The 7,684-nt window shown below is 37.5% G+C and overlaps 1 long non-coding RNA gene across 1 annotated transcript in view; it reads right to left on the bottom strand.

The window, feature by feature from the left end:
* Positions 1-6,499, bottom strand: part of LOC144222120 (uncharacterized) — a 12,948-nt gene extending 6,449 nt beyond the window's left edge. The window contains exon 1 of the long non-coding RNA XR_013332301.1: positions 6,360-6,499. This is a non-coding gene — a long non-coding RNA (uncharacterized LOC144222120). The remainder of the gene's footprint in view (positions 1-6,359) is intronic.
* Between the last annotated feature and the right edge of the window lie 1,185 nt (positions 6,500-7,684).

Below are 7,684 nucleotides of genomic sequence, written 5' to 3'. Positions count from 1 at the left end.
AGGATGCGTGTGTGTGTGTTTATCCTTATACTACTTGGACCTTGGCCTGATTATCATAGCTTTATAGTGAGTTATGAAATCCTCGAAGGGTAAATTCTCCAATTTTGATCTCCTTTTTAAGACCTGTTTTGTATTTCCATATAAATTTTAGGATCAGCTTGTCAATTTTTAACAAAGAANTTACCCCCACCCCACCCCCACCCCAAGCTTTGGTAGATAGGTAGGATTTTCTACATACAAGATCATGCTGTCTATGGATAAAGACAGTTTTACTTCCTCCCTTCCAATTGTATCCTTACATGTGTATTTTGCACTTTATTGCACTGGTTAGAACCTCTGAGTATCGTGCTGACTAAAAGTGGTGAGACAGACATCCCTGCCTTGTTGCCAATTTTGTTATTTTATAGATTCACTTTATGAGATTGGGGACTTCTATTTTGTTGAGAGTTGTTTTTCATTTGTCTATTTTTTTTTATTATGAAAGGGCGTTAGATTTTGTCAAATATTTTTCAGTGTCTATTGAGAGGATCATGTGGCTTTTTTCATTATTCTCTTCACATGGTGTACAAAAATAATTGATTTTGGAGGTTAAACCAAGTTTGCATTCCTGTGATAAATCCCACTTGGGCATGGCATGTAATCCCATTTATATATCGCTGGATTCAGTTTGCTAATATTTTAAGGATTTTTCTATCTGTGCTCCAGAGAAATATTAGTGTGCAGTTTATTCTTCTGATATGCCATTTTAATCCCTTTATTTTTGGAGTAATCTTTTTTTTTAAATATTTTTATTTATTTCTAGGAGAGAGAGAGAGACAGCGGAGCAGGGGAGGGTCAGAGAGGGAGATACAGACTCTGAAACAGGCTCCAGGGTCCGAGCTGGCAGTCAGCACAGAGCCCGACGCGGGGCTCTCACGAACTGCGAGATCATGACCTAAGCGAAAGTCGGACGCTTAACCGACTAAGCCACCCAGGCGCCCCTGGAGTAATCTTCTAAGTGCTTGCTGGAGGGATAACAATATGCATCTTTGACATATTAGGTTAACATTGGCCTCATAAAATGAATCAGAAAGTATTCTCACTCTTTAATTCAATTTCACCAATGTATATAGGTTCAAATACTTTTTCTGTTTCTTTTTAAGACAGTTTGGCTAATGAGTGTGATTCTAGAAATTTCTCCCATTTTATTTAAATTGTCTAACTTTTTGGCACAATTTCGTTAGGGTTTCTAATGATGTCCCCTCTTTCAGCTTTGGTAATCTGTGTCTTCTTTCTTTTTCTCTTGGCCAACATAGCTAAAGGTTTACCAAATCAGCTGATCTTTCCAAAATAACTAATTTTTGGCTTAACTAATTTTCTCTGTTTTTCTGTTTTCTACATTGATTTTGTGCTCTAACCTTTAATATTTTTTTATTCTGTTTAGTTCATATTTGATAATATTCTTTTATCAATACAGATCCTTAGATTAATGATTTAATACCCTTATTCCCACATTTAAAATTATAAATTTCCCTTCAATCCCTATATAGTAATACAAAAAATTTTTGATATGTTGTTTTCATTTTTATTTAAGATATTTTCTAATTTTCCTTTTTCTTCTTCGACCCAGGGATATTTAAATATATGTTATATAATTTTCAAATATTTGGAAATTCTCCTTTTTTTTTTCCCTGTGGATTTCTAACTTTATTCCACGGCTGGAAGGATATATTTTGTGTGTTTTCAATCCTTTAAAATTTATTGAGACTTGTTTTATGACCTAGCATATAATCTATCCCTTAGAAGATGCCATGCACACTTGAAAAGAATGTGTATTCTGCTATTGTCAGATGAGATGTTCTTTATGTATCAGTTAAGTCAAGTAGTTAGTATTTGTCCCCTTCTCCTTTCAATCCTGTCCGTTTATGTTTCATGTATCTTGAAGATCTGTTAGGTGTACATATACATTTATAATTATTGTGTCTTCTTGATGTATTGAGTTTTTGTTGTGATATGTCCCTCTTTCTCTCTAGTAATACTCCTCTTCTTAACATAACTCCTATCTTTAACATAGCCACTCAAGCTCTCTTAGGAGTGAATAACTGTTTGCAGGGTACATCTTTTCCTGTCCTTCTACATTTAACCCATTTGTGTCTCTGAATCTAAAGTGCATTTTTATAGACAACAGAGAGTCAAATCTTGCCTTTTATGTGATCTGATAATATCTTCCTTTTGATTAAGGAGTTTAGTCTATTCATATTTAACATAATAATGGATAAAACTATATTTTGATTAGTCATTTTGCCATTTGTTTTCAATATGACCCATATTTTTTGTCCCTGTTTCTCATTTATTGACTTTTTTTGTTAAAGAAAATCTTTTAGTGTCTACATAAATCCCTCTATCGATAATATTTTAAGCTATATATTTAAAATTATCTTTTAGAGATTGCTCCAAGGATAGCAATATGCATGTTTATCTTAGGTTAAAACTGACCTAATTCCAATAAAATCAACCACTACAATATAGCTTCATTTCCTTCCCTTGTCTTTGTGCTATTATCATCATATATATTACATTTATCTGTGTGATAAACCCAACAATATACGGTTATAATTATGGTTTTAAACAATCTTGTATTTGTTAAAGAAATTAAGAGAAAAAATATGTATGTTTATAAACACACTTTCCTTCTCTTACACAAACACGTAGTCTTTTATATTTTTCTCCATATTAACCCTTTCCAATATCCTTCCATTCCTTCCTATATATTCCAATTATCATGTGCCATTTGCTTTGAGCCCCAAGGGTTTCCTTTAGTCTTCTTATAGGGAAGGTCTACTAGCAAAGATTTCTCTCACTTTTTGTGGATATAGAATTGGATATAGAATCATTCGTTGATTCGTTTCTTTTTTTATTTCTGCCTTCAGGCTTCTATTATTTTTAATGAGAAATCATCCAGTAACTATATTTTTGTTTCTCTTTTCATTAGGTTTTCTGTTGCTTTTAAGATTTTCACTTTTTCATGGTCTTTGAACAGTTTGACTGTAACATGTCTATTTGTAATTCTTTTCATGCTTATCCTACCTGAGCTTTGTTGAGCATTTTAGAGGTATAGAGTAATGTTTTTCATCACATTTTGGAAGTTTCAACCCTTATTCTTTGAAAAATATCTTTGATCCAATTCCCTCTCCATTCACTTTTTAGGACTCCCATTAAATGTATGTTAGTATACTTTAAAGGATTTTAAAGCTCTGTTCATTTTTCTCTCTATTCTTTGGACTGGGTAATTTCTATTGATGTGCCTTCAAGTTCACTGTTGCTTCTGCCATCTCAAATCTACTGTTACATCCACCTAAATAATTTCTCATTTTAGTTATTGGGTTTTAATAAAACTATAGAATTTTCATTTGTTTCTTACCATAGCTTCTATTTTTTATTAAGATTTGCTACTTGTCGAGTCATTGTCATCATATTGTCCTTTGATTCTATGAACATGGTTTCCTTTAATTCTATGACTATAATTTTACTGTCTTCTTAAAGTCTTTGTCTATCAGCTTTAACATCTGGTAACACCCAGAGTCAGTTTCTATTCCTACATTTTTCCTCAGTATTATCTCTTTGCCTCATGATAATTTGTTGGAAGTTGGTTATCTTAAAAATGTAGCAAATTATCTGTTTATTTTTACTACTTTTTAAAAGTAACTTGATTTACACTGGAATCTTTCTCACTGCAGTGCATGGCTACTGATATCTCCATTCAATTTTTAAGTTTTTACTTTTATCAGGTAGTTTGGCTTGCTAGAAGTCACACTGTGCTTGAATAGCTTAGTGATCAACTCATGAAATAGGCAGAAGTGGTGCTCAAATGCCTCAAGCCCATAAGGCTTCTAGCTGGATCTATGTTGGAAGCACATTCAAAGCTTCTGTGGGTTCTCAAATCTGTCTTGGATTTTACTCTCTGCTAGGCTCACCCAGTGCCCCATGTGCACGCACATACTTTCTCGGTCAGCCAGAGAACTGCGAAGAGCTTTTCTAGCCCGAATATTTCTCTTATTTCTGGGGTACTAGGTATTAAATTTCTGGCTAAGCCACCCTTTACCATATCTGAGACTGCAACCTCAGGCCCTTGAAGATGAAGGGTTTTTGTTTCCTACCACATTTGACTATTTTAGCCAACATATCTGTGGGTTTCTATCACTCCCTACCCAAACCAAGTCCCCTCCCTCTGACAGCAAAGCTGCTGTTTCTTCCAGGTAGGCTCATACTGGTCAAACTGTTCTTTTTGTCTCTTGCAAGGTGGCGTGGAGGCTAGGGGGGGCTTCAGGCAGAAAGGCCTCAGAAGGCCTCATACTCTGTTGGTCTTACAGAAACCAGAGCAATCTTTCAGGAATGAATGCTTCCCAATGCTTTTGTTTGATTTCCAGATTCTGGAAGTGAGTATTTTGCTGATTTTGCGCAGAGGATGCACTAGCCATTGCAGTGGTATATGTTATACCCATTGGTAGCATATAATTTTAAGAACAGAAAACCATATGCTCTAGAGCCTTTGTTTTTAATAAAAGGATATATTAGACATTCCTTGAAGCCCCATTCTAAGCCTATGATTTCACAATAAGTTGACCAAAAAGAGGAGAGTGGCCCAGGCAACTGTGTCTCTGAGACTGTTTCCTAAGGCCCACTCTGTCTCTTACTCATTAGGAAGCTTAGATTTTTATTTCTGTGCCTCATATATGTTTCTCAGTATGAACAAATAATATACTGTTTGGATCAGTAGTCAAGCATTATAAATGGGAAATAATTTCTAAACCACAGTAAACTCTCTACAAGAGGCTTAAGAATTAGAAGATAGAGTGGTTATCTGTTGGGGAGGATAGGCTTTCAGCATATTTTACAATTTTGGAAAGATTTACAATTTATTATGTGAATTAGAGAAATTAAGAGTCTTAACATCTGGGGAATCACAATTCTTTTTATCTTTAATTATCTTCAAAGGATTTTTACTTAAGGATTATGTTCCCTCTTTCTTTTCTCTTTATCATTTTCTTTACTAGCATATTCTTCCCTTGGTGCTATAAAAACCTAAGACCATCCTATTAACAGTGATAAATGATTCCCCTTACAAACCAACAGTTTTAATTACCTTTCCTTTTCTAGAAGTGAAACACTATGACATAGAACAAGAGAAAGAGCAAGAGAAAATAACTTGCTTCTCTAAGCCATCCCATAACACAATACATAGGCTTAAAATGGATAAGGGCTCCAGGTTTAAAAGATGGATAAGTCCTCCTGACTAGTACCAAGAAAGAGGTTTCTCATACATTTCTTATTATGAAAGGTCTATTTTTATTCTCCATTGTGGTCCTCAAGGATGCCAAAATGGATCCTGGCTTTCTTGATAATGCAAACATTTCCTTTGCCTTGTTCAAGTTATTTCCTATAGTGCTATTTCTGTCATGTTCAGTTTTCTATATTGGTATGACAGCATTTGCTACTGGTTACTAAATATGACAACATTTGTATTATGACACCATCAGAACATTTGCTGACCTGATTCCTGAAAAAAACTACCAAGAATAATGTGGAGGATTCCCTTCTCCAAACCCAGACTGTAGTGTGGTACAGCCATGAGCAAACATCATCTCAGACAACAAAAATTTACACCTGCAGTATATATGCTTATTGGGATATGGGCTGAAGCCTAACAGAATTGAACACTCAGCTTAATAGCAATGTAAGGGGAGAAAGCCCAATAAAAAAGCAGCCAGTGGACAGTGTAAAACCTGAGGACAGTGCAGATTTACATTCACTTGGTGGCATACATACAGCAGGAAATTCTAGGTCATTCCTGCATATTTTTAGATAGCATCTAATAATTTTTAAATGCCATCAGTGTTTTAACTCAAAAATAGAGGGAGGGGTGCCTAGGTGGCTCAGTCAATTAAGTGTCCGACTTCGGCTCAGGTCGAAGGTCAAAGGTTCGAGCCCTGCATCGGGCTCTGTGCTGAGAGCTCAGAGCCTGGAGCCTGCTTTGGATTCTATCTCTCTTTCTCTCTGCCTCTCCCCTGCTAGTACTCTGTCTCTCTCTCCAAAAAAAGAAATAAACATTAAAAAAAAATAGAGGGAAGAAAAAGAGTAGCTTTTCCCTGGTTATGTATTCAAGGACACTGGTCAAACACCATTTCGTTTTCCAGAACTTTCTACCTTCCATTTTCCTGCTGTACGTGGTACAGCATCAGCCCTCTGGATGAAGAGATCTGGAGCCTGTACATAGTTCTTAAGATTGTCTCCAAAAGAATATATGAAGGAAATGAAGGAGGATCCTTAAGTGAGAAGTCCCCCTCTCTCCCTCTGAGGTAGGAATAAAAACGTGTTCTCACCTGATGGAAGAGAGGGCTGTGTGTCACAGGGATTCCCAACCCACCAAAGCACATCCCCAGGACCATGTCGTCGGGAGCATCATTGCTGTAGCAGCGACACTTACTGGCGAGAAGTCTCCTGATGGCTTCTCTGCTGAAGACCATTCTAGTGGGAAGCCAGAGCAGACAGAGAAAAGAGTTAGAGCAGCTCCTGGAGACCATTAATCTAAATAAAGAAGTATAGTCAAGAGGCCACATTCTTAAAAAGACATTGACCTCAGCAGTGTTTTATACCTAATAGTTATTCTGGGGGAAATGTTCTGTGCTTTCTATGAAAGGAAGTTTTACTTTGAGGAGGTGTTCACCTATCTAATAGGCAATCGTATGTCTTCAAATATTTCTTGAAAATGAATACTATACAATGTTCTTTTCTTAATATGTTATTGGTACTTAGAATAGTTCTTTAGGCTGGAACACTCTCAGTGAGATCAGTAAGAAAATCCACCAACATTCCCAGCAAGTGGATGGGCCCAGGCACCTTCCTCATATAGGCTGACTGGCAATAATATCAAATCAAACTAAAACAACCATGCATTGTCCAGGTGATTCCAAGTCTGCAGAAGCTTCCTGAAGGTGATTTTGAGAAAGAAAAAGAACAGAGAGAGAGAAAGAGAATTTGCCCCAAATAGTGCTATGATGCTACTTGACCTGGTACGTTGGGTGCTTTCTGGTGGAACTCATGCCCAGTACGGCTTTTCTGTGCCCTCCTCACATGCTGCATAAGGCTAGAAGCTGCAAAACAGGATTTTCCAGTCTCCCCTGCCACCTAAGAGCTGGCTTCCATCTGACAATGACGGCACGGTACTGGAGGATGGTTGGGGGAGGAGGGCATTTTGGCTCTGGCCGTCCCTGTGAAGGACGCAGGTGATGGTGGGCAGCTCCAGGCTCCGGCACAGCAGGCCCAGGGCAGCAGAGTGTTGACCGTGGTCCCACGGCAGCAGTGGGGAGCTAGGCCCGGGACTGGCTCAGAGGCAGTGTTGTGACCCAACACAGTAGGAGTGGCCACAGCAACACACACGAACAGGCTCCAGAACACAGCCTTTGCTTTGTGCCTTAGCCTTTGGGGCTGTCGCAGCTTTCTACAATTGCCAAGCTCTAGGTAAAGCCACCTGCTCTGCTTTATTCCTCCGGCCCCTTCCAACACGTCTGTAACAAGTTCCTGCAATAAATCCTCCTCCTTTTAAAATATAGATTGGTCCCAAAATATAGGACCATTCTAGGCCTACAGTGGTAATGGATCTTCTCATATTATGAATAATCCACTAGCTGATAGGGCTGAAGGGACT

Source organism: Crocuta crocuta, unplaced genomic scaffold, assembly GCF_008692635.1.
Source record: "Crocuta crocuta isolate KB4526 unplaced genomic scaffold, BGI_CrCroc_1.0 scaffold190, whole genome shotgun sequence".
Classification (NCBI taxonomy): Eukaryota; Metazoa; Chordata; class Mammalia; order Carnivora; family Hyaenidae; genus Crocuta; species Crocuta crocuta.
Note: the sequence above shows the minus strand (reverse complement) of the source record. Positions and strands in the feature narration are given on the sequence as shown.